This window comes from Pelodiscus sinensis, chromosome 2 (assembly GCF_052426305.1).
Source record: "Pelodiscus sinensis isolate ZL-2025 chromosome 2, ASM5242630v1, whole genome shotgun sequence".
Classification (NCBI taxonomy): domain Eukaryota; kingdom Metazoa; phylum Chordata; order Testudines; family Trionychidae; genus Pelodiscus; species Pelodiscus sinensis.
The window spans coordinates 90679885-90707234 of record NC_143053.1 but is presented as its reverse complement, the minus strand read 5'-3'; positions in this window follow the sequence as shown (position 1 = coordinate 90707234).

The following is a 27350-nucleotide window of genomic DNA, read 5'->3' as shown; positions in this document are numbered from 1 at the left end:
GTCTTGGGTCCATCCCCTCCAGGGTCCCCAGGGTGGGCCGCTGTTGGCAGACAGGCTACTGGGCTAGATGAACCTTTGGTCTGACCCAGGACGGCCATTGTAAGCTCAGGGCTCAGGGTCGGGGGTCTCAGTGGACCACCTTGATTTTCATGCACACCTGTTCCTGGGTGGCCAAGCTGGCAGCTCTCCTGCCCTAGATGGCCACTTTCCTGTGCCTAGTGCGGAGGTCGTGGACAAGGTCCACGATGTCTGCACTAGCCCAGGCAGGTGCCCGCCTCTTGTGGTCCCGGGCAAGCTCCCGGGGGCCGCCAGCCTGGTCCCGGGAAGAGGGAGGGGGCTGGGGGGCATTGGGTGGGTGGCTCGATCCGTGCCAGGTACAGGGTCTGCTGGCTGGGTGCTGGCAGGCTTGCACCTGGCACGGGCATCGTAGCCAGCCCGTGCCCCTTTAAGGGGTCCGGGGCCGGGAGGGGGGCAGACGAGTTTCCCTGGTGTTGGCCAGAGTGGCCACCAGGAAACCTGGGAAGGGCTAGCCTCCCACTAGTTTGAATTAAGGGGCTACACACCCCTTAATTCGAACTAGCTAGTTCGAACTAGGCTTAATCCTCGTAAAATGAGGTTTTCCTAGTTCGAACTTAGCACTCCGCTAGTTCGAATTAAATTCGAACTAGCGGAGCGCTAGTGTAGTGCCTATTAAAGTTATTTCCAACTAACATCCGTTAGTTCGAACTAACTTTGTAGTGTAGACATACCCTTACCCCTACAACTATGACTCATTCCTTTAGCAGTATGTTATTTTTTCTGTATCAAACACTTATCTCATGTACCCCATCACATTAATACCTAGACACTGTAATAATATCTATCTATATATAAGTGACTACTTCCTATATATGCAGAAAAAATGTAGCCCACAGCTCACAGAGTAGTAATTCTCCTAAGATAGCAGCACTCTTGTGGTCATGTCAGAGCTGTGAGCCATATTTTAGAGTTTTCTTTTTAAGATTAATTTCTTCCATTGTTTCATATTCTTCTTGGTTTATTTTATGCTTTGGGGTGGTTTGCTTTTTGGTTTTGGTTTTTTTTGGTGGGAGGGGGTAACCTGCCATGTCTCCTTCCTATATAACACTTTTTTTGCTTTTCTGTTTCATATCATGTTTCTGCACATTTTGCAGCTCTTGTGCTTGTTGTCATTCTTTGCAGAATTGCTGATGCCTGACTTTTCCCTTAATTTGAGATGAATAGAGGAAAATGAATTTATGTTCGATGTCGAGCATATGTACACAATAAACACACGGCTTTTAAAGGATGTCATGGAAGCATCTGCTGTGTTATATTTTTATGACTGGTATGAAACTGAAATAATTGGTATTTACTTTTTTATTTTCAACTTCGGATGTCATTTCTGCCCACCGCTTCTATACCCATTTTTTTTAAAATGCAACTCTCCATTAAAGCTAAATCTACAGACCAAAAAAGTCAATATAAATGTATTTTTGAACTTCTGGAATTAAAATATTCCCAGAGTAAAAATAATCTTAACTACTGTAAAGTTTTATGCCTTAACTTGCATTCTGCACTCATTACTGGCTGCAGTTTAAAATTCATACTCATTATGGCTTTTATTATAGTGTACATGAAAGTGAAAGGCATTTGTGTCTGATTGCTTAAACTAAACCAACATACCTCATAAAAAAAAGCAGTGAAAATTCAGTAAAGAGGTTTTGGAACCCTGGGAAGCAAGAGGGATCATAAGATAATTAAAATGCATTGTAGGTAACTCTGAGTCAGCAAGGCAGTTAAAATAGTCAGTAACTGTCACTTGATTACTCTTGAAAGTTGGTAAAAATCAGAAATAGTGATTGCCCGCTTCAGGTATAAGGTATCCTTCCTGCTTTAGAAACATAATCACAGATTTGCAGGAGGTGTAATCAACAACTACCTATAAACTCAGTGATAGCTAGAAAAATGTCTTAATGAAATATTCATGCAGGTAAATGCCATGGGCATAAAACACTATAACCTATTCCTTTTTTGTTAATAAATACTTTATTAGGCTATCCTCTTACAACCTATATTGATATACAAGTAATGTAGGTTTATTTGCCTTCTTCTTGCTAGTCAGTGCAGGTGGACTCTGAGAAACTGTCAACAAACATTGTTGTTGAATCTACATTGGTCCCAGGACATTAGAGACACAAGTTGGGTACAGGAATATCTTTTATGGTGAGAGAGACAAGCTTTAGAGCTTACAAGTAACTCTTCTTCAGTTCCAGGGAAAGTACAGAATGTCACAGCTATATACAAGGTGGAACAGATTGTTTAGCATAAGTAATTAACACATATTTCAAGGGACCATTCAAGGTGAAGTGGCCCATTAACACTTCTCCAGTCATAGGGAGAAAGATGGGGAGGAAGGGGTGAGCGGGTTACAGATTGCTATTTTGGGCCTGTTAGGAATTAACACGTAAATGGGTGCTTTCAGAACTGCTTGGCATTCGGTAGCATATGTTGTGAACTAATAAAAATGAATTATTTTCCAAGTAATAACATTTTATTCAGTAGCAAAACCAGTGCAACATTTAAAAGCAAATACATTAAAACATAATAAATTAATGGCACAGAACTTAACAAGGGAAAAGAATGTGAATGCCCATTTTAGCTACACATACTTCAATTGTGGCTTTCACAGGTCAGTATCTTTGAAGCTCTGATTGTCTTTAATATCCCCCAGGGTGAGTGGCAGGGGTAAGGAGGAAGTCTCTCTGATGCCACACATGGAATATTGAAGGGGGATGGAGAGAGAGATGCTATAAATAATGGAGTTCTCCGTGAATTTCAAAGGGAGGCAAGTCCAAGATAACAAGGAGAAGTCCTGTGGCACTTTATAGACTAACAGATTTATTGGAGCATAAGCTTTCGTGGGCAAAGACCCACTTCGTCAGATGCATGCTCCAATAAATATGTTGGTCTGTAAGGTGCCACAGGACTTCTCATTGTTTTTGCAGATACAGACTAAAACAGCTATCCCTCTGATACAAGTCCAAGATAGTGAATTTCTAGGTCCACAAAAGACTGCAGCATCTGTTTCCGGCCTTAAAAGTCCTATTATGTCCTTTCCTTTTCCTGCTGAAACTCCTATGCATCTTCTTTGTCCCCTTTTCCTTCTCCATCCTCCAGCCCCTTTGCTCATGGTCTGATGCAGCAGTAGCTCACAAGATCTCATTGAATATGTTGTCCCATATCTTCTTCTTTCTCTTCTCTATCTGGCTCAGGCCTTCTGCAGGTGTGGAGGGAAAACCTTCAAAGTCTTCAACAGTTGCATCTGCAGATAAAACACACCACTGATGGTATTGTCAAACTCAAAATAGTAAGCAAAAGCTAAGGTTCAGAACTCCCTTCCCTTGCTCCTCTAAAGTTTGAAATAAGACATTCTTATTGACAGTTGTGCTCTGGAGTGCTTGTGCCTGGGGTGTCACTCTCAGGGTATGTCTACACTGCAGAGTTTTTCTGGAAAAATGGCCGTTATTCAGGGAACTCTGGACCCTTGAATATTTTTAAATTACTATGAACGACTCAGTCTACACATTTATACTCTAAATACTGAATATTGTTGGTTTACCTGGAGGAAAACCATTTTATTTAAAAGTTTGAAACTGAAAACTTTGTCTATACATAGGCTTGAAAGGATTCGATTTTTTTATCTGTAAATGTCAGTAAATGTTAATTTTACCATACATTCACAAATCCATAAAATATTTCAATTGATGATAACTGAAAAGCACAAATAGGCAAAGTATGAGAATGCTGCTTGAAAACTAACTAGGCTACGTCTAGACTCGCATGATTTTCCGCAAATGCTTTTAACAGAAAAGTTTTCCGTTAAAAGCATTTGTGGAAAAGAGCATCTAGATTGGCATTGACACTATTCCGCAAAAGCACTTTTTGCAGAAAAGCGTCTGTGCCAATCTAGACGTGCTTTTGCACAAAAAAGCCCCGATCGCCATTTTCGCGACTGGGGCTTTTTTGCACAAAACAAATCTCAGTTGTCTACACTGGCCCTTTTGCGCAAAAGGACTTTTGCCCGAACGGGAGCAGCATAGTATTTCCGCAAGAAGCACTGATTTCTTACATGAGATCGTCAGTGTTCTTGCGGAAATTCAAGCAGCCAGTGTAGACAGCTGGCAAGTTTTTGCGGAAAAACTTGCCAGTCTAGACACAGTCACTAGGGTTTGATTTAAACCCATTTACCTTGTACATTCTGATAAGATTCTGTTCTCAATGGCTACGTCTACACTGCAGGCTTCTTGCGCAAAAGGATTTGCGCAAGAGCGCGTCCACACTGGTCAAAACGCATCGCAAAAGACATGCGCTTTTGCGCAAGAGAGCGTCCACACTGGCGGGACACTCTTGCACAAAATCTTCCCCCCGGAACTACTTTGGAGAGGGCAAAAGGGTACCAAGACTTTCCAGGGGTGGAGTCTGGAGCTCCTCTGAGACGCATGATTAAAGGGATATTCCTGGACAGCCGCTTCTCTCCTGCTGAGTGCTTTGGGACCTCTTGTAGAGACTGAAAGTTATAGCAGCGCTAGTTGTGGTTGCCCTCTGCCTCATTGGACACCACAGCTTTGGGCCCTAGTGCCTTTTGTGAATTTTGCCTTGTTCCTGCTGTGCCATGGAGCCAGGGATGGCCCTGTGTCTGCTTTGACCCCACATAGCCATTTTGGAGTGCCTGCAGCTGCTGCTCCTTGATGCTTCGCTACTCCTGCATGAGCTCGATGCTGAGCTCACTCTGGACTCCCTCTTCCCGGATGCGGTGGCGTCCCTGTGGCATCCCCACCCGACCGTGGAGAGGTGTTACTGGAGACTGGACACCAGTTCTGACTGGTGGGACCAACTGGTCCTGGAGCAATGGGACAACCAGCAGTGGCTTCAGTATTTCAGGATGCGGAAGCAGACATTCCTGGAGCTGTGTGCCCGGCTCACCCCTGTGCTCCTGGGATGTAATACCCAGCTGCGGCCTGCCATCCCCATGAACAAGAGGGTCGCCATCGCCCTATGGAACCTGGCCACCCTGGACAGCTACCACTAATGGTACACCAGTTCGGGGTGGGCAGGTCCACAGTCAGTGCTGTGTTGATACAGGTAACTCCAGGGGGAGGGAGGAACTGCACTCCCTGCCTGGGGGAAGGGAAGACTCAAGGCTGGGGGGGGAGGAGTGGGGGAAGACCCGACATCCAGGGGCTTGTGCCATCTCTCCCTCCCACAGGCCTGCTGGTATGAGGCAGACCTCTGGGGCGAAGGGGCCCTGGTGTGTTTGCGGGCAGAGGGCATCACAGGGGAGCGGGCACCCCCCAAGGCCTCATGCACCTGCCCTGCCTCATTCTCTGTATTCCCTGTATTTGTGTGTGCCCTTCTGTAGGTTGTCCACACCATCAATGACATTCTTCTCCAGAGGGTCATCCGCCTGAGGGATGTGGACACAACCTTGACTGGCTTCTCTGCCCTGGGGTTCCCCAAGTGTGGGGGAGCTGTGGATGGGACCCACATCCCCATCCATGCCCCGGAGCATTGAGTGGCCCATTTCATAAACTGCAAGGGGTACTTCTCCAGGTCCTTGTGGACCACCATGGCCGCTACACAGTCATCTATGTGGGGTGGTCTGGCAGGGCATATGATGCCCTCATCCTGAGAAACTCCAGCCTGTATTGCAGGATGGAGGCAGGCACTTTATTCCCCAGTGGGAATTTACAATCTGGGACGTCCACACGCCTCTCTGCATTGTGGGATATGTGGCCTACGCCCTCATGCCCTGGCTGATGCGGCCATCCACCGGATGCATAGACACCAGCAGGGAACGTTTCAACCAGCACCTGAACCGGGCCCACAACCAGGTTGAGTGCACCTTTGGACAGCTGAAGGTGTGATTCCGTTGTCTGCTCACCCATCTTGAGATGGGTGAGCAGAACATTGCTGAGGTTGTGGCAGCATGTTGTGTTGAAGGGGAAGGCCTTCCTTCTGGCATGGATGGCGGGTGAGAGCTGGGCGTTCGAGCAGCCCCACACAGCCGCCATCCGCCAGGCGCACAACGATGGGGTGTGCATCCAGGAGGCCCTGAAGGACATGTTCTCCCAGGCCCCACAGTAGGGTCGCTTCTGTCTCCCATCTACATCTTCCTCCCATCCCCTATTATGGGATCTCCAACCCTTCCCTCCTCCTCTCCCCTCAGCTCCCAATAAACAAAACCAGTTTTTTGTTGAAACAAGATGTAACTATTTTTATTTACAATAGGGAAGAATGGTGGGCAGTGGAAGGGGCTCTAAACTGGAAGGGGGAGCTATTGCTGGAGGGGCAGCTCCTACCCATGCCTCCGTGGGTGCGGAGGCCTTGGCATCCTTCAGGCTGGGTTGAGGCAGGCAGCACAGGCGTGGGCATGACAACGGCAGCAGAAGGGGGCAGCAGGAGGGGCAGCTGGAGGGGTGGTTGGAGGGGGCATGGACAGAGCAGGTAGGGCAGGAGGATGCTGTAAGGCCATTCCATAGTGCACGGCATGGCCAACGTGCGACATCAGGGTGGTGATTGCATTGTACATCCAGTCACACCTGTGGAGAAACTGCCCCTACACCTGCTGCCGCCACTCCAGCTCAGCCTGAATCTTTCTGTTGACTGCTGCCTCTATCCTCTTGACAGCCTGGATGTGCCACTGGAGGAACTGGTCCCACTGCCTGGCCTGCCGGACTGGTGCCTGGGTGATTGGTGGTGCTGCTGCTGCAGAGCTGGAGGATCTCTCGCTCCTGAGTGGTCCTACTGCATAGAACACAGAAAATAATGAGGCGGTCAGGCAGCCCTGCCCACCTGTCCCTGAGCCCGGTACCCTCTGCCCTGAGCCCCGCACAACACCACACAACTGTGGCTTGGGCCCAATCGGTCCTCTGTGTGTATGTTCACATAAAGGACTAGCTCAACATTCCTGGAGTGAAGTGATCCTCGATGGATTGTAACCCTTGGGAGACATCACTGTGAATGAAGACCCCTTGTCTGTGTCCTGGTCACTTGGCATGTGGTATGTCAACCTGCGGAACTCCTTGCCATAGGAGGCTGTGAAAGCTAGGACTATAAACAGAGTTAAAAAAAGAACTAGATACATTCATGGAGGTTAGGTCCATAACAGGCTATTAGCCGGGGTAAGGAACGATGTCCCTGGCCTGTCTGTCAAAGGCCAAAGATGTATGGCAAGAGACAAATCGCTTGATCATTGTCTTCGGTCCACCCCCTCTGGGGCACCTGGTATTGGCCCCTGTTGGCAGGGAGTATACTGGGCTGGATGGACCTTTGGTCTGACCCAGTATGGACGTTCTTATGTTCTTGTGTTTTTATGTGTGTCTGTGTTGCATTGTGCACACTCCCTCCCTAAGGTAGAGCACTTGGCTTCAACTCTTGTTACTGTCTGTGAGCAACACACCATTGATGTTCCCTGGGCTACTTGTCTGAGGGCTAGGGGGAGGGGGAGTGGGGAAGCAGTCAGCCCGGGCCTCTGGCCACTTGGGTTTTGCTGCAGGGACAGTACACTCCCCAGTCGCCCTGGCTCTGTCTCCAAAGACATCAATTGACAGTAGTCCGAGAACCCAGACCTCGTCTGCCACGCTTGCTCCCATGCAATGTGGGGATGTGCGCAAAAAGGCTTCTTCCTCATACGACGCATCAGAACTCTCGCGCAATAAGCCCTCTGTTCCGACTCTATACTGTACATGTACTTGTGCAAGAACGCACGTGCAGTGTAGACGCTTAGCAAGTTATTGCGCAAAAATGGCCGTGCTTGTGCAAGAAGCCTGCAGTGTAGACACAGCTAATTTGTGTTTTAAAAGGTATGAAGCTTTATCTTTTTGAACGTTAATGCTTTTGATCCTTCCTCCCCTTGTTCCCTGACACTTCCTCCCCATAATTTCCTACAATGATGAAAATTTTAATTGATGAAAATTAACTGCTTAAAACACAAATTTTGTGCAACTGGAAAAATGTAAATCAATTAAATTCAAAATAAATATTTAAAAATAAATATTGATATTATCTGCCAAACTGAGAAAAAAATCTTTCCAGTATTTCAGTATGAACTTCAGTGCCTTTCTTGCTGTAAGCATATGAATCTGTTATCTTTAAGTCTTGAAATTAACATATCCTTTATAATTGTCACATCCATACTTAGATTCTTTTTGAATTCCTTTTGAGAGTTCCACACTATGAAATTTAAAGCGGATTAACAAAGGCAATCTGAGAAATGCTTATAGAGTAAAGGAAACTACTAGATGAAATTGCCAATGTTGGTATCAAGTGTCAGTCTAAATATGGCTTATAATTAACACACCTAGAATTCTACTGCAACTCCATTAGGTCTCACAGCTTGACTGCCTTTATCTAAGCAGTAACACACAACAGGGCTCACGCGTGTTAATCAAGGCACACCTAGGCCTCTCAGTTGTGCATAAGATTTCATTTAGTAGTATATTGGTCAGATAGGTGAGAAAGATTTATTCTTTACAGATACAGTATATATGCTGGGAGATAACCGTGTTCATTAAAAGACATGTCAATCTTGGTTTCCATCCAAATCATGTGAAAACATACAGCCAAATTCTTTGGTTGGAATTTTAAGCAGGTGAAGACCCTGTTATTTACCTCATCAATATCACTATTTTGAGTTTACCTGCAACCCTTCATTCAAGATAGCTATAAGAGAAAGGGATATTAGAGACTAATCTAGAATTCAGACAATGTGGACTGGAGCAGTTTTGATGGATATTGTTTTAAGTTGTGTGTGTATTTGTGTGTGTGTGTATGTGTAAGTTGTCTTAAGTTTTGTGTGTGTGTGTGTGTAAGTTGTCTCAACTACCACCAGGATCAACGCTGCTGTGATCGAGCCATCGGGGGTTTAATTTAGTGGATCATTAAATTGACTGCTGATCACTCTTCCATGAACTGCGATATTCCACTGGAGTGAAATGAGTATGAGGCATCAACGTTAGAATTTCTCCCATTAACTCAGCATGGTGGGAAGCCCACAGTAAGTAGATCAAAGTTACACATAATTCAAATTGTGTACACTTTTCCCCAGAGTGTAGACTTTCCCATAGAGGCAGAGAGAGATAAAAAAAAGGCAGAAGGGAAGCTACAAATTGAATAGCAGCTAGTAGCAAAACCCTCAGAAAAGTGCCACAGGTAGTGTGCCACACACTGCAGTCTGGCACAATGCCTTTTGGGATATTTTTACAATGTTTTGTGGGATAATAATGACCCACCTAGGGATCTTAGGGGTCTAGTCCCTAGTATGCAACTTTCTCCATCCCATTACACTATCCAGACCCCATAATTTTTGTGCTGTATTTTAAAACACTAAATACTCACAGAGCATGTTTCCATTTCTTCTGTTTCTGACAGAAACATAGAACATGTGCAGGGCCAGCTCTAGGTTTTTTGCCGCCCCAAGCAAAAAATATTTTGGTTCCCCTCCCCCCTTGGCCCGCTGCTGCAGGACAGGCACTGAGGAGGAAAGCGCCCCTTTCACCTTGTGGCTCTTTGACTCCCACCACGCCCTCCGGCCAAACCCAGCCTACATCCTGTCTCCCCTCCATACACATCCCCATGCCCACACACCCTGACCCCCGCCCCCACTCACCAAACCCAGTTTCCACCTTCTCTCCCCTCCCAGGCAAACCCAACCCCTCAGTGACCGGACCCAGTCCGCCCCCTTTTTCTCTCCCCCACCTAATCCACTCTGCGCCCTCTCTTCCCTCCCAGACAAACCTGATCCCCCCCTCCCAACTGGACCCACTCTGCTCCCCTCTCCCACCTCTCTACACTGATCGAACTCTGGCTACTTTCCATCTCCCCACCAAATGCTCGTGTACCCCCTTCCCCCCTCAGCCTGTGCGGAAACGTCAGAGCGCCCTGGGAGAGGGGTGAAAGTGGAACGGGTCCCCCTGGGGATGCACGCGGAGACAACCAGGAAACGTAACAGGCAAGGCCAGAGGTTGGCGGCACAGCTCTCTTCCTCTGCACAATTCCTGGAAAAAGCTGGGATCCCGCACCAAGGCTGGCTCCAATCAGGCACCCATCAGCCGTGCTGCAAGCTTCCCCTGGCTGACAGGCAGCTCTCCCCTCCCTCTGCGCCCAGCACTGAGGTGCTGACGCTTCTTCCCAGGCAGCCACATGGGGCAGCAAGAGCGTGCGCTCCCCCTACAGGCCACCAGCTCCACCAACCCACCCATTGTCTTGGGTGGCCACAGGCAGGCCCACGTTGGGCAGTAAAGCTGGCCGGAATGCTGCCCCTGGAAATGTGCCACCCCAAGCATGTGCTTGGTTTGCTGGTGCCTAGAGCTGGTCCTGAACATGTGTGACTCTGCACTATTGTCATGAACTTTGCAAATGCAGGATGTACAAAGCTCTGGTATTTCCAGATGCTAAGAAAGTACTACAACAACCAGGCTGTGTCTAGACTACACCTCTCTGTTGACAGAGAGATGTAGATTAGGCATGTCGAAATTGCTAATGAAGAAGGGATTTAAATATCCCGCTCTTCATTAGCATAAACGTCACCGTCACTTTTTTCCAAAATGGAGCTTTTTTAAAAAAAAACAACCCTGCAGACTAGATGCGAATCTGTCAAAAATAAACCCTTTTCAACAGATCCTGTAAACCTCTAGACTGCCATTTTTTTTCAAAAGAGGTCCATTTCGGAAAAAAAAGCGGCAACCACGTTTATGCTAATGAAGCATGGAATATTTGCATCCCTCTGTTGACAGAGGGATACAGTCTAGACGTAGCCCCAGGCATATGAGGATATCTTTAAAGTTAGTTTGCTAACGGACATAGCAAAAAAAATTAACTTTGTTGGTGGCATTCACGGAGCAGCTTTAGGTGGTGGAGCACCACTTCTTGTTCTCAGGAGCAAATTCAGTACTGCCTGGTGGGATCACATCATAATGGCTGCAGAACATTCAGATGCAAAAGGTCACATTTCTAGATCGGTGTGCTGAACTCAACCCAGCTCTCCAGTTCAGGGACAAGGAGAGATGCATTTATAGTGGTGAATCAAGTGCCAATTTCACTCTGGAGGCTTGCAATGCTAGATTGTTTCAAGTCAGTAGGAAATTATTTTGGAGCTTGGAAAACCACCGTGGGGGCTGATGTGGGGTGTAGTACGACCATTCATCATCTTTTGCTATTCCGGGCTGTGACTCCTAGAAATGTGCAGGATATAGTGGATGTATTTGCAGCAATAGAGATCCAAAATTGGCGGGGTTAGGGAGGGAAATGGACAGTATGCATATCTCTATTGTGACACCAGCCTCGCTCACCAGAGAGTGCATCAACAGGAAAGGGTTACTTCTGTACTTAGGTAAATGTTAGTGGATCACTGGGGAAACTACATGGCTATTAATGCGGGCTGATGAGGAAAGATGCATAACACATGTATGTCTCAGAACAAAGGACTCTAAACTGAAAGCAAGGACATTATCTCCTGACTGGTAGATTACCACTGGCATGTTGAAATGCCAATAGTGATTCCAGGATGGACTAAATGGACCTTTGATCTCACCCAGTACACCAGTTCTTATGTTTTTATGGGAGACCTAGCCTCTGTCTTGCTCCCCTAGCTCATGAAGCAATATGATGGCCACCTTGATGCACCAAGAGAACATTCAACTAGCTCAACAGGTGCAGGATGGCAGGTGAGTGCCCTTTCGGTTGATTGGAGGGACACCGGTGATATTTACTTACTGAGAAAAACATCCCAATGGTTATAACTGTGGTGTGTCCTGCATAATGTTTGTGAGCCAAAAGGGGGAAAGGTGTCACTCTTCTGTAGGACAAAGGAGACTTTGCTGACTTTGAATAGTTCAGTCACAAAGATGAAGAATAAGGCTATGTCTACACTTGCAGCTTCTTGCGCAAGTATGGCCGTTCTTGTGCAAGAATCTGCAGAGCGTCCACACTGCTTGCCCGCTTTTGCGCAAGGAAATTTACAGTATGGTGTGGTAAGAGAGGGCTCCTTCCGCAAGAGCTACGCTCTTTTTTAACAGGTGTAAGCCCTCTTGCGCAGGAGCTCTTGCGCAAGCGAGCAGTGTGGATGCTTGGCAAGGATTTCTTGCGCAAGAAAGCCCTATGGCTAAAATGGCCACCAGAGCTTTCTTGCGCAAGAGAGCATCCACACTGCCATGGGAGCTCTTGTGCAAAAGCACAGCTCGCACATGGCAGAGTGGACGTTTTCTTGCACAAGACTTCTTGCACAAGAACCCTTGCGCAAGATGTTCTTGCACAAGAATCCGCGAGTGTAGACATAGCCTAAGAGAATAGCTTATTGTGAAGCTATGCAGTTGATGGAGGCTTTGGAAGAGTATTTTAACAGTCAGCCACAATACTGTTTTCTGCTGATATCATGGAATTGTGTCTGTCTTGCGTAATTAACCTTATGTACTAGAGAATCATTGTTGCTGTCCATTCTGTTGGACTTAGAGTTTTGGGCACTGCTGTGAGTTATGTGGTGCTTTCTGTTCATTTATAAGTGTGGCAGGGTATTTTTCTGAAGGTCTGAATTCAGTTCTGCTTGGTGTGCATTTATAAGTACTGTTTGCTTGCTTGCATGGCCCTGTGCACTCTGCAATCTTTATTATGAACTAATAAATATTTTCCAAAAACAGAATTATGATTTTGCACTGTTTTCCCCCACTCGGTCAAGAGCAAACACATATAATGTGGTACCCAAATTTAACATAATTTTAAAGGGTGAAAAAATAAATTAAAAAGTAAATATTTAAGTAAGTTTATGAAAATGCATTTCCATGTGGCTACAAATACGCCCATTGTGTTTCTCACAGGCTAGTGAGAAGAAGCTGTTTTCCCTTGCTGTTGATGAAGTTTGTGATGTCACTTGCTGTGGGTGTAAGGTAAAAGCAACTAGGGAATTCTCTAAAGGCTTCAAAGGGTGGAACGTCTGGGATTTTTTAACGTGAGTCTGCAGCACCATAATAACCTGGTGCATTTCCTACTACTTGTCCTACTGGGACATCAAGGCCTTTTTCCTGTCCTTTTTCTTTTGCCACACTGTCGTTCTTATTGGCCCTGAAAGCCTATTGTTCATGCTTTGATCCAGTACTGGATTACAGGATCTCACAGAACAAGTCCTCTTTAGTCTTCTTCTTTCTCCTCCTCATCAGGATCCAGCATATTGTGGGTGTAGAGGGGGCACTACTCAAGGCCACAAGGACAGAAGCTGCTGCTAAAAGCAGACAAATGCATAGCTGGATTTACAGGCACAGCAGAAATGGAAAGATAAGCTTCCAGGCTTCTGTCCCTTATTCCATTAATATTTTCAATACAATACGCATATGGCATGTCAGCTTTGGAAGACCTCTCCAGTTCCAACCCTGGTGCTTATGGCCTACCCAGTGACTGTGGAGAGAGGGTGGAGAGGGGACACTTGCTGTTGCACAAAGCTATAAAATAACAGTCTTTATTCCAGGATACACATATAGGCTGCATCTAGACTGGCAAGTTTTTCCGCAGTTGCTTTTGCGGAAAAACTTGCCAGCTGTCTACACTGGCCGCTTGAATTTCTGCAAGAACACTGACGATCTCATGTAAGATTGTCAGTGTTCTTGCGGAAATACTATGCTGCTCCCGTTTGGGCAAAAGCCCTCTTGCGCAAATGCTTTTGCTCAAGAGGGCCAGTATAGACAACGTGGTATTGTTTTGCGCAAAAAAGCCCCGATCGCGAAAATGGCGATTGGGGCTTTCTTGCGCAAAACCACGTCTAGATTGGCATGGACGCTTTTTCGCAAAAAGTGCTTTTGCGGAAAAATGTCCGTGCCAATCTAGACGCTCTTTTCCGCAAATGCTTTTAACGGAAAAACTTTTCCATTAAAAGCATTTGCAGAAAATCATGCCAGTCTAGACGTAGCCATAGGGTAATGTCAGTGAATATTGCACTATTCCCCACAGGCAGAGTGGTTCTAGCTGATATCTCACTCTAAAGGCTAACAGAAGTTGAGAAAAAACAACTCCTGGTGTCCGGGAGCTGCCTAGGCTCATATGATGCTAGCCTGCAAATTCATTGTGGGAATGTGTACTGTCGCACACACAATAAGGCAGCCATCCCTAGAAACCTTAGGAAGAGGATAGCAGAGTTTTTTCATGAAAAGTTTCATCAAGAAATCTCAGGGGGAATAAAAAGGGATATCTCTATTGGCACAAATAAAGTGTTCTGCAGGATCTCCTCAAGCTAATTCCTCTCTACAAGAGAATGAAAAGTAGATGCCTACTTTACCTCTGTTGTACCTCCGTCTTTTCCCAAAAAGCAAAACAATGAAAAAGCAATACCCTTTTCTTGTTCACTGATGGGTTTGGCACCATTTTGAAATTTAACGTTGTAAGGAAAAATGTCTGCATATTTACTATGGCATTTTCCCCTTGATTAGTGGGTTCACTGACAGACTCCTGCAGAATTTCAAACAGGTCCTGGCTCATTGCATGTTTGGAGTCCTCAGCCACATCTCCTCCTTCTTTCTTCTTGCATTTCACAGCAAGAGTCTTCATCTTGACATGATTTTTTTTTGTAATAGCAGAAGGTCTGTGGGGGCAGAACCAGATCTGTTGTTGCCTTCCCAGTCTTTCTGTTATCTCTGGCCAAGTTCCTTCACTTTCACATGGCACTGCTGCTGATCCCTGTCATACCCCTTTACTTGCATCCCCTGTGCAATCTGTTCATGGATGTTCAGGTTTCATAGGCTCATCCTTAGTTGTAATTACACAAGTCTCTTCATCCCACTAGTTCAATGAGTCAACAAGGTGATGCAGCTGCAAAAAAAATGGCTAACATTCTGGGATGTATTAACAGGAGTGTTGTGGGTAAGCCATAGGAGGCATTTGTCTCACTTTGCTCAGCATTGTAGAGATTTCAGCTGGAGTGCTCTGCAAATCTAGGTGCCACACTTCTGAAAAGATTTGGATAAACTGGAGAGAGCTCAATAGAGAGCAACAAAAATGATAAATGGGTTAGAAACCTTGACCTATAAGGTGATAAGAAATAGTCAGCATGGGTTTGTCAAAAACAAATCATGTCAAACCATTCTGATAGCTATCTTTAACAGTATAATATGCCTTTGGATAAGGGGGAAGCAGTGGATGTGGAATATCTAGACTTTAGTAAGCTACATATGGGTCAGCTGTATAACTCTGTTGCAAAAAAAAGAAAACAAAATTCTGGGATGTATTGGCGGGAGTGTTGTGAGCAAGACACAAGAAGTATTCTTCCATTCTAGTCTGTGCTGATTAAGCCTCAACTAAAGTAGTGTCTCCAGTTGTGGGTACCACATTTCAGGAAGGATGTGGACAAATTGGAAAAAGTTCAGAGAAGAGCAACAAAAATTATTAAAGATCTAGAAGACATTACCTATGAGGAAAGATTGAAAGAACTGAGTTTGTTTGTCTGGAAAAAAAGAAGAGTGGGGACATAACAGCTTTCAAATACCTGAAAGGTTGTTACAAGAAGGAAGGAGGTTCTCCTTAACCTCTGATGATAGGCAATGGGCTTAAACTGAAGAGAGGGAGGTTTAGGCTGGACATTAGGAAAAACATCCTAACTGTCAAGGTGGTTAAGCACTGGAATAAATTGCCTAGGGAGGTTATGGATTTTTAAGAGCAGAATAGAATAATACATTACAGGGATGATCTAGATGGTGCTTGGTCCTGCCATGAGTGCAGGGGACTGGATGTGGGGTATGTCTACACAGCAGAGATATTTCTGAATAGCATGCGTTATTCCAAAATAATGTTATTCACTGTCTACACAAGAATCCCATTATTTTGAAATAAATTTGAAAAAAAGAGCTTCTTACTCTGACTGCCTGTAAACCTCATTGTACAAGGATTAAGGAAGTCAGTGGAATAGTCATAGAAATGTAGCCATGTTAGTCTGGTGTAGCTGAAACAAAATACAGGACTATGTAGCACTTTGAAGACTAACAAGATGGTTTATTAGGTGATGAGCTTTCGTGGACCAGACCCACTTCCTCAGATCAAATAGTGGAAGAAAATTGTCACAACCCTATATACCAAAGGATACAATTAAAAAAATGAACACATATGAAAAGGACATATGTCCTTTGATTTGTCCTTTTCATATGTGTTCATTTTTTTTAAATTGTATCCTTTGGTATATATGGTTGTGACAATTTTCTTCCACTATTTGATCTGAGGAAGTGGGTCTGGCCCACGAAAGCTCATCACCTAATAAACCATCTTGTTAGTCTTTAAAGTGCTACATAGTCCTGTATTTTGTTTCAGTGGAATAGTGATTTATTTCAGAATAAGTGCTATGTAGACAGAGCCAAATTTCAAAATAAGCTACTTCGAAATAAGCCATGCAATTTGCATAGCTCAAATTGCATAGCTGATTTCGAGGTCCGTGCTACTGTGTTGACACACTCTTGATGATCTCTCGAGGTTCTTTCTGGTTCTATGATTCTATGAGGAAAGGTTATAAAAAACTGGCATGATTAGGCTAGAGAAAGAAGATGGGGGGGACCACATAACAATCTTTAAATACATTAAAGGCTGTTTTAAAAGAAGATGAAGATCAATTGTTCTCCATGTCCACTGAAAGTAGGACAAGAGTTTTAATCTGCAGCGAGGGAGATTTAGGTTAGATACCAAGAATAACTTTAACTGTAAGGGGGTATGTCTACACTAGAAAGTTAGTTCGAACTAACGGACGTTAGTTCGAACTAACTTTCCTATGCGCTACACTAGCGCTCCGTTAGTTCGAACTTAATTCGAACTAACGGAGCGCTTAGTTCGAACTAGGTAAACCTCATTTCACGAGGACTAACGCCTAGTTCGAACTAGCTAGTTCGAACTAAGGGCTGTGTAGCCCTTTAGTTCGAACTAGTGGGAGGCTAAGGCTTCCCAGGTTTCCCTGGTGGCCACTCTGGCCAACACCAGGGAAACTCTATTGCCCCCCTCCCGGCCCCGGAGCCCTTAAAGGGCCACGGGCTGGCTACTCACTTTGTGCCAGTTGCAAGGCTGCAAGCACCCGTGCCTGCACAGCCTGCACCTGCCACACTATGAGCCAGCCATCCGAGGGCTCCCAGCCCTCCACTGCTCCCCACGACCAGCCTGGCGGCTCCCGGGAGCCTGCCCGGGGGCGCAAAAGGCGGGCGCCCGCCTGGTCAAGTGCGGAGATCGTGGACCTCATCGAGGTTTGGGGGGAAGCCTCAAATGTCCACGATCTCCGCACTAGCCACCGGAACGCGGCCGTCTATGGACGCATGGCTGCCAGCCTGGCCGCCAGGGGCCACCAGCGCAGCCGGGAGCAGGTGCGCTGCAAGATTAAAGACTTGCGGCAGTCCTACTCCCGGGCCTGCCTGCCAGGGGCTGACCCGGAGGCCTGCCCCCACTTCCATGCCCTGGACCGCATCCTGGGGCCTCATGCCGTCCCTGCCCCCCGGGACGTGATTGACCCCGGGGCAGAGGGACCGCTCCTGGACACCGAGGAGGAGGAAGAGGGCTCTGAGAGCCAGGAGCCTGCTGCCAGCCTTCCCAGGACCCGGGACCCCCGAGGCACCCCACAGAGCCGCTCGCCTGCATCATCAGAGGCCGGGGAGGCGTCCACCTGTGAGTACCCTCGTGTTCCCCTTATGTGTACGGGGGGCTGGGGCGAGAGGGAGCCCCGGGACCGTGCGCCTGGGCCTTGCCCACTACGGAGCAGCAGCTGGGGATCCTGCAGGGGCCCTGGCCTTGCAGAGGGGAGCTGGGTTTCACACACCTGGGCCCCTGGGGTAATTGACCGCTGGTCTTCTTGCACCACAGCTGCAGCACCGGGGACTGCAGGGCGCACCACCCCGCCTGCAGCAGCCGCCCGCGCCCGGGCAAGCAGGACAGCCAGGAACCAGGAGGACTACCAGAGGCGGCATCTCCGGTTCCTGGACCGACAGCTCCGTCTCCAGGACCACTGGGTCCAGGAGGACCTCAGGCTGCGCCAGAGGAGTCTGGAGGCCCTGGAGGAGCAGGGCCGTGCCCTGCGAGGCCACCTCCAGAGCCTGCTAGACCGCTTCCCATTTCCTCCTCCCCCTGCTCCCCCTCTTGCTCCCCCTGCTCCCCCTCTTGCTCCCCCTCTTGCTCCCCCTGCTCCCCCTCTTGCTCCCCCTCTTGTTCCCCCTGCTCCCCCTCTTGCTCCCCCTCTTGCTCCCCCTGCTCCTCCTGCTCCTCCTGCTTCCGCTCCTGCTTCCTCCACACCCCCTGTCCTCTCTGCCCCCCCCTCCACAACCATTCCCCACCGACGCCCCCGGACCCGCAGTGTGGCGAGACGGGAGAGGCACCCAGACTCCCACCCCTGAGCTTTCCTTTCCCTTCCTCCCTTCCCTCCCCTCCCCTTCCAGCTCCCTCGTCCCAGGTTTCCCCCTCCCTTCTCCCACCTTCATTCCTCCCTCCCCCACCCCAGTTCTGTGAAATAAACAGACGTTTTTGTTGGAAAAACAGGTGTCTTTATTTGACAGTAGGTAGGGAGGGGAAAGGGGAAGGGGGGGGTAGGGTGGAAGAAGGCCCCGGTGGGGCATGCAGGGAGAGGTCAGTCCTCCTCCTCCTCCACCTGGAAGCTCTCCCGCAGGGCTTCCCGGATCCGGATGGCCCCCCGCTGGGCTTCCCGGACGGCGGCGGTGCGGGGCTGACCGTAGTGTCCAGCCATGCGGTCAGCCTCAGCCATCCAGGCTGGCAAGAAAGCCTCCCCCTTCCGCTCACACAAATTGTGGAGCACACAACATGCCGCCACCACGGGAGGGATGTTGTGCTCGGCCAGGTCCAGACGGGTGAGGAGGCATCGAAAGCGGGCTTTCAGTCGCCCGAAGGCCCCCTCCACCACGATGCGGGCCCTGCTCAGCCTGTTATTGAAGGCCTGGCGGGAGGGATTGAGGTGTCCCGTGTAGGGCTTCATGAGCCAGGGCTGCAGTGGGTAGGCGGCATCCCCCACCAGGCAGACGGGCATGTCCACGTCCCCGACCCTGATGTGGCGGTCGGGGAAGAAGGTCCCGTCCTGCAGCCGCTGGCACACGGAGGAGTTCCGGTACACCCGGGCGTCGTGTGCTTTGCCGGACCAGCCCACATTTATGTCCGTCAACTGTCCCCGGTGGTCACATACGGCCTGCAGGATGACGGAGAAGTACCCCTTGCGGTTCACGTACCGGGACGCCTGGTGTTCCGGGGCACGGATGGGGATGTGCGTCCCGTCGATGGCCCCCCCGCAGTTGGGGAAGCCGAGGGCGCCGAATCCCCGGATGACGGCATCCGGGTTGGCGAGGCGGACCACCCTGCGGAGCAGCACCCGGTTGATGGCCTTGACCACCTGCGGAGAGAGACACAGCAAAGCGTCAATCAGTGGGGCGCCCGGGTGGCTGGGAGCGTGCGTGCCCTGGCAGTGCCCCGCGCCCCACTCCCGGAAGCAACCCCCCTGGCGGCGTGTAGTACGGCCGGGACAGCCCGACCCCTCCGGTGCGGGGCGCCTTCGCCTCCTCCCGCCCCCCCCTTTGTCCCTGGGGCGGCCCATCCCCTCCTCGCAGCCCCCCTCCCCCCCGGCTCGGTGGCCGACGAGCGCCGTACCTGCATGAGCACTGCTCCGACAGTGGATCTCCCCACGCCGAACTGGTTCCCGACGGATCGGTAGCTGTCCGGCGTGGAGAGCTTCCAGAGGGCGATGGCCACCCGCTTCTGGAGGGGGATGGCGGGCCTCATGCGAGTGTCCCTTCTTTGCAGGGCAGGGGCGAGCCACTCGCAGAGCTCCAGGAAGGTGTCCCTCCTCATCCTAAAGTTCTGGGTCCACTGTCGGTCGTCCCAGTGCTCCAGGACGATGCGGTCCCACCAGTCGCTGCTGGTGTCCAGACGCCAGATGCGGCGGGGCACGCCGGTGCCGGGGCGCTGCCGCGGCTCCTCCACGGCCCCCAGGGCGGCCAGGCGGAGAGGCAGGGGGCTGACGTTCCCCAGGTGGTGCCAGGCAGCCTCGAGCCATTGCTGGCAGGCTTGCAGCAGCAAGTCCAGAACGTGCACCAGAAGGTGCAGGGCGAGCCGTGGCTCCATGTTGCCACCTGCGGCGGCCCCCCCGAAGGGAAGCACCGACACAGACGGGCACAGAGACCGACGCTTTGCTGTCCCTCGGCGAGGTTGGCAAGCAAGCAGGAAAAGCTGAGAACCGGCTGTCCAGGGGGGGTCCCTTTAAGCACGAGCCTCAGATAGCCTCAGACAGCAGCCACACAAAGCAACTGCTGACCTGATGCCCTGCCAGAACCGGTTTCAGCTGCCCTTAAATGCCCCCCTGCGTCCAATCAGTGTGGACGCGCTAGTTCGAACTAGCAAAACGCTAGTTCGAACTAGTTTTTAGTTCTAGATGCGCTAGTTCGAACTAGCTTAGTTCGAATTAACTAATTCGAACTAAGTTAGTTCGAACTAGCGCTGTAGTGTAGACGTACCCAGGGAAGTTAAACTCTGGAGTAAGTTTCCAAAGGAGATTGTGGAATCATCTTACTGGAGTATTTAACAGGTTGGACAAGCACCTGTCAGGAATGGTCTTATTTGCTTGGTCCTGCCTCCATGCTGAGGGCTAGGCTTGATAACTTCCTGAGGTCCCTTCTAGCCCTACATTTCTATGGTTTTATTATTACAGTTTTAAACAATAAAAGCTATTAAAATTTGTTGATGCAGGATAACCATGTGATTTTGTTACTACCGTCACATCCTTTCTCTAGGAGCATGTCTAGTACATCATAAACTCCCCAGGCAAGATACCATATTTTTCTATCTCTTTTTTTTCTAAAATTGTCAAGCACAATTTGGAGCATCATTTCAAGGGTAGACAGGGTTACTACTCCCATTCCTTTTGCAGCCAAAACAATGGGAAAGAAAGCATCAGGGATAGAAAGCCACATAGGATTGGAGATCTCATTGGCTTGATTCTCCTGGCCTAGCAACTTTGCAATGCCATTACAGACTGATTGTATTTTCCATCTTCTCCCCACTACCTCAGGCTGGTCTTCACCCAGGAAAACCAATAGTTCACAGTTAGGACTGGGGCCTCAGCTTTGAATCTACGTTTTTATACAAACCATATCAATAAGAAATATAAAACACACAGACAAAATAATCTCTCTCTTTCTCTGTGTCTCATCCTCTCCCACTCAGCTCACGTAGATAGAGTTCTTGGAGGTTGGAAGGAAGGGGTTCTAGTTTAACTAGTCACAACTCATCCCCTGTGTTGAATGTAATGAAGCAACTTGAGCATTTTCATGTCCCCTGTCAAAAGTAAAGCACAATAATGGCGACCAATAGGAATAGAAAATGCAGAGTAACAGGATGAAATATAGTTGTCATTTGGGAAGGAGACAGAGGCAGCCACTTCTGTTTATTCTCCTTTAAAATGATATGTAAGGCCCTGTGAATTGTCTGTCAGTGGCCAGTATGTTTTTTCTTAGAAGAGATCAGTTTAATAAAAAATTGTATGTATGCCTACTATACACACTCTGGTTGTAAAAATTTCAAAGGTCTCTGTCATGCTCACTCTCCTTGTCATTCTTTCCTAGTTATTTTCTCTACTAATGTCCTCAGTGACTGTAGTGAAGTAAACCCAAAGTGACAGCTTGAAACTGGTGAGAAAGCTGGTGTATGTACATGAAAACAATTTATATTTTGGTGGAACTTTTCCCGAGGTACTTTTTTGTCAGTTTTTGAAAATCTCTATTGTTTCTGCTTCAGTTCTCTTTGCTGTTCCAATGATAAGTACTTTTAAAATGTAAAATGGCATTTTAAAAGTAAAGTATTAAGATGTCACAGATTTCCTTTCATCTAAAACTTATCACACTTGGTACTATCACTTCAGCTACTAGCTTGATTAGGTACAGCTGACACAAAGATATTGACATATCAGTTGCAAATCTCTTTTCCGTGGTTTATGCTCAGCACTCAAGCTCCTTAAAGAATCACTGGATATTACTATTTCATTTTTATCTTATGTAAGATGAACTTTGGTTTTTAGTATTTTGTTTAATTCCTGTTCAATAAAGGCTCCTATGGAATAGTGAATTTTCATTGTGGAAGGATTCCTATCTACTGGGTAGATATGGTTAGGTAGTGTTTTAATACCTTCCATATAATACTATTTAGAGCTACCGTAAGTATTGCAACAAGAAAGATTATTGAGTCATTTAGTTCTCTTATAAAATACAGGACTATGTAGCACTTTAAAGACTAACAAGATGGTTTATTAGATGATGAGCTTTCGTGGGCCAGACCTCCCCCCCCCCCCCCCACATCCCCCTCCTGTTCTGAAATTTGATTTGTCCTTTTCATATGTGTTCATTTTTTTAATTGTATCCTTTGGTATATATGGTTGCGACTATTTTCTTCCACTATTTGATCTGAGGAAGTGGGTCTGGCCCATGAAAGCTCATCATCTAACAAACCATCTTGTTAGTCTTTAAAGTGCTCCATAGTCCTGTATTTTGTTTCAGCTAAACCAGACTAACACAGCTACATTTCTATCTTAGTTTTCTTATGTGAGACAAAGTTCTATTCCCTACCTATTTAATATGGGTTCATGCAGTGAAACAGGTAGTTGAAGTTGGGGTCCTTTAAAATTTTTTAATGATATTTCTTGATGGGGAAAGAAAAGCTTACTTTATATGTGCACTTCTGATGAGAATACAGCATACATTTGATTTAGACTAGTGTAAATATAGCCTCTGATGGTTATTCATTATTATAAACACTGTTTCTCTTTTGTGCTGTGCTTAAATGTTTGAGAATAGATCAGGGATGGTGTAGACGGAGCTTGATCCTGCCTTGAGGGCGGGGGGCTGGACTCGATGACCTCTCGAGGTCCCTTCCAGTCCTATTATTCTATGATTCTATGATTCTATGAAAAACACGTTGTGTACATTTTGTGTCGGAAATGAACTAGAACTCATCAAGAAGGGTATACAAAGAAACTGAGGCGACCACTTAACAGCTAGTCAGAATTCCTGGTTGAAATCCTCACATTTGCATTTATAACAAAGATGGACAATAAGCCAGAGGCGGTTTCCCAGGGTTAGCCTCTGGCAGGCCACCAGGCCTTTACTTGTGCATCTGTGGATATGGCCACTTGCAGCTCCCATTGACCAGGCATCCCTGTTATGGTGTCCTGCTCTGCACTGCTTCCCTCAGCTCCCACTGGTTGGAAATGGCAAACTGCAGCCAATGGGAGCTTCAAGCAGCTAGGCCTGTGGGTTCACAGGTAGATAAAGCACTGGCAACCCACCAGGAGCTAACCCAGGTGAATTGCATCCAGCCTGCAGGCCACTTATTGCCCAGCTGATTTAGAACATAAAGAACAGGCAGTCTATGATCGCTAATTTTGGTTGGACATATTCCTGGAGGTTTCATCACATGACATAATCTTTAATTCATGATTAATCTTTAATTCCTAGATACTTCAGGACACCCCTGAGGGGTTGGCATCCCTACCACAGATCTGAGGGAGAAATGGAAGACAATAGGCACAATCAAATTGAAATGGAGAAAGATGTAAAGGGATCTGAGGAAACGCTCAAGAAACTGGAACAATATATTCTGTATTAAGCCCTTATTTGGCTTCAGCAAATTGAGAGTATCTGATCCCTTCTGGATCCCTATTTGGAATTGTGTGTGTCAAGAAGATTTACTATTGGAGACTTCTAAACACAGAATGTACATACCTGAACAAAACTGTGTACATTTCTAGGTTAAAGGTGCAGTTAATTTGCAACTGTGCAACTTATTTTCTTTATTTTTAATTGTTACCGCTATTGAAGTTCGGATTTAAAGTGCCTCCTTCCTTGTGTAGACATTTTTCCTATTAGTTAACAAGCGGTAAGTGTACAGTGTCAAATTAAATTCTGATCACGGCACAAATAGGTTGCAGGAATAATGAAACTAAGGCATGATATAATTATGTAAACTAAAGAACACTGAGTATATAAAGTAATGCAAAAGTGTACTTAATCACTGAAAACTAAAGAACTTGCGTTGGTACTATCTATCTATCCACGTACACATGGTACTTTTGGTGTGTGGGCTCAGTTAAAAATACAAGCCAGGGACCTAGTCTTATAAATCAGTCTGTATGCAGGAATCCTTGCCCCTGCATAGAGACCCATAGTTAGCTTCAGTATGGCTTTTCCTTGAACACAGGGGTCCACCTAGATGAATGAATATTACTGCAGGGTCAAAGTGCTTACTCATTTAACTAGCAATGAAGAGAAAAAGAACAGAACATCAATGAAAAGACTCTAGCCTTTCACAGTATGCACTTAGGTAAAGATGACTGTAAACCAAGAGTGGGAAAGATATGGCACGTGAGCTGGATCTGACCTCTGGGTTGCTTGATACGGCCTATGGACCACCCCGCTGGAGCCCTCAGGCACAGAGCAACCAGCTGCTCCAAAGCAGCCCCACACCACATGAAGCAGCTGGCTGCTCCCTGTGGCTCTCTGCTCCAGGCGCTCAGGGGATGGGGAGGCTTCACAGAAACCAGCCAATGTGTGTTGAGAGATTTTTCTAGGGGTGGGGGCAACATGTGAAGCATTTCCCTCCCCCCAGCAGCTGGAACAGAGAGCCACAGGGAACAACCAGCCATTTTGAACAGCTGGGGGCTGTGGCAAGCAGAGAGCCTGCCTTAGGGTCCTGCAGAGCTGCTGGCCAGGAGGCGCTTAATTGGAGGATGGGTTCTGTGTGCCCCATAAACAGATGCTGCAACATGTCGGCCTGGAGATATTGCCTTCTAAAAACAATGTTAAAATGCAAAAGTTAATACTGTTTGAAAAACTAGATTAGTTTAGTTATGGGTTACAGTAGCTGCTCTTCAATCAATCTCACCTGTGAGTTCTAGGGACATGTTTTCTTTCCATTGTAATGTCATCTGCAAAAATGAAAGATGATGACACATCCAGATCTTAAATTAGAATTTTTATAAAGTGGTTATCTAATGAAAGATTTTGAAATTTCGATGTTTTTTCAACTGGTTCTGCTATTGCCACTTAGAGTAACAGCAATGAACAAGAAAAAATAAAGTTGCTTTCTAGTGTGACAAAATAAGCACAAATTTCTGTCTAATGTTTGTTTCTATCAGTAAAAGAAATTATTGAACGTGACTTCGTTGGCAGTTCCCCCATCTCCTCCCAATCAGGTAGGGCCCAGTGGGATTGCATGTTGTGCCAATGTGCACAAGTCTCTGGAAAAAAAAAGTCATATCTATTGCATAATTTTAAGAAAAACACAGATGTTTATACATTCTATTTTTTCGTAAACTTCGCCCACTTTGATCCTTCTGAATGTGGTGTCTTTTCCTTTAGCAACAATATAAATATTGAGGTTATATGTGAATATGATAATCTAAGATGAGGAAATTGTTTACGTTTGAGTCCTGTAACTCTTTATATGCTTTATATAAACATCAGTCAGCATTTACTGCTGATGTAGCTATTGATTAGTAAAATCTTGAGTGAAAAAGGTTACATTAACCTAGTATTAGATAGGATGCTCAGAAATGGACTTTGTATCACACTTGATCACCTTTGCTCATGATTTGCAAAGTGTGTAGCCATTGAGTTTGTCATTTCTATTGTAGAAATAATTCACAATTGAATCATATTTAACTAGCAGACTAAAGTGGAATAGTAGGTTGCAGTTTTAACTTGAAAGCCCATTGAGACTCTATTTCTGAAAGGATCTTATATGCTACTGAATTTTTGATCATTCAGATTTGGGAAGCATTCATTTAGTAACAACGGAGGAGGAAGCGTGGGAGGCTCAGATGACAAGTAGATACATAGTTAAGTGATCTTGTGAGCCTAGACATATAATATGATAACTATCTTTGCTCTAGAGTGAATGTACAGCTCCCATTTACTTAGATGGGAATAAACGCAAGCAGCTAAGGACAAATTAGGTTTTAAATTAGTTTTGAGAGATTTCAAGGAGTATGGTTTGTTTCATTTAATTGTATGATTTATAGAGCCTAATCCAAAGTACATTTGAGTCATAAGGAAGTTTTTTCATGGATAGCAATGGGGTTTGGATCACCTCAATATTGACAAGGGAAAGCAGTAAAAAAGACCTATTCATCCATTTGAGTAAATGCAGTAGACATGCACATGAGCGTAACTGAACACTGAGACTGGTCCTGCGAATTAATGTGAGGAAAACTTATGTTGAAATCTTTCCATTTCTATGTTTCCGAAATACAAATATAAAAAAAATCAGTACTAGCTCAGGATAGTTTGGCTACAACTCATGTGTAACTTTTATGCCAGTATCACTATGTTAATTTTTAAATGGGGATAGAAGGAAGAGGGGAAATGAATCTTTCAGTTTTGGAAACCAGGGCACAAATGTTCCATTCAAGCATAAAATTAAGATGGTCTCATCCTATTTGCCATTTGCAAGTATCAAAAAAAAAAACAGTCACACAGCTCTGGATTAGTTTTAGAAGGGCAGTAACACTGTTGTAGTTGTTATCATGGAGCTGCATGAGTTAGCTTTGTGTGGGAAAGCTTGTGTAGGACCTGCATCACACTGCGCCTGGCTCAAGCTGGTTCAAACTGGTTTGGTTTCATAAGAAAGTAAATTCACTTACAAAGCATAAGGAAAGAAGTGTGCATTAAGGAAGAAAGCCTTTGAACAGAATGAAGTTGCCTCCTGCTCTCTATAAAAAATAAGCCAGCAATATTTTACTAAAGCGCCAAGAAAAGATTATTTCTATGCCTTGTTTAATATGAATTCTTGTCATGGTCACAGCAAATCAGCAAGTTGGATTTCTACATTTCAGAAAATTTTTGGTCTTCTCTAGGGCAGATGGAGTTTGCCTTTCACACAATGCCCTCAGGGTGAAGGTTCAGTAAGGATGAACTGTGCAATCTGCTTCACTATAACACATGACATACAGTTGATCAAAGACGAACGTATTAGGTACCAGATGTTGCAAGCAGTAATACATGTCCCAAGCTTCACTTTCCCCTAATGTATGACATGCTGGGGCTAAAAGCACTTGTAAGATGAGATCAAGAGGGAAAACATTAACAAGCATCTCAGAAGAGCAGAACAAGCAGAAGGAATATATGAGTCCCAAAAAAGGGTTGGGTGGATTTTTAATGAGGGGAAAGGGGAAACAGTTGCTAATTTCTGGGTAGTTTCCCTGTTGTTTTAATTTTCCTTGGTACCTTTTCCCAGCTTGGGACAGCTTGCCTAATATTGGATGGATAACTACTTGTAATTTATGCAGAACATTTAAAGAGCAGGGGCCTGTT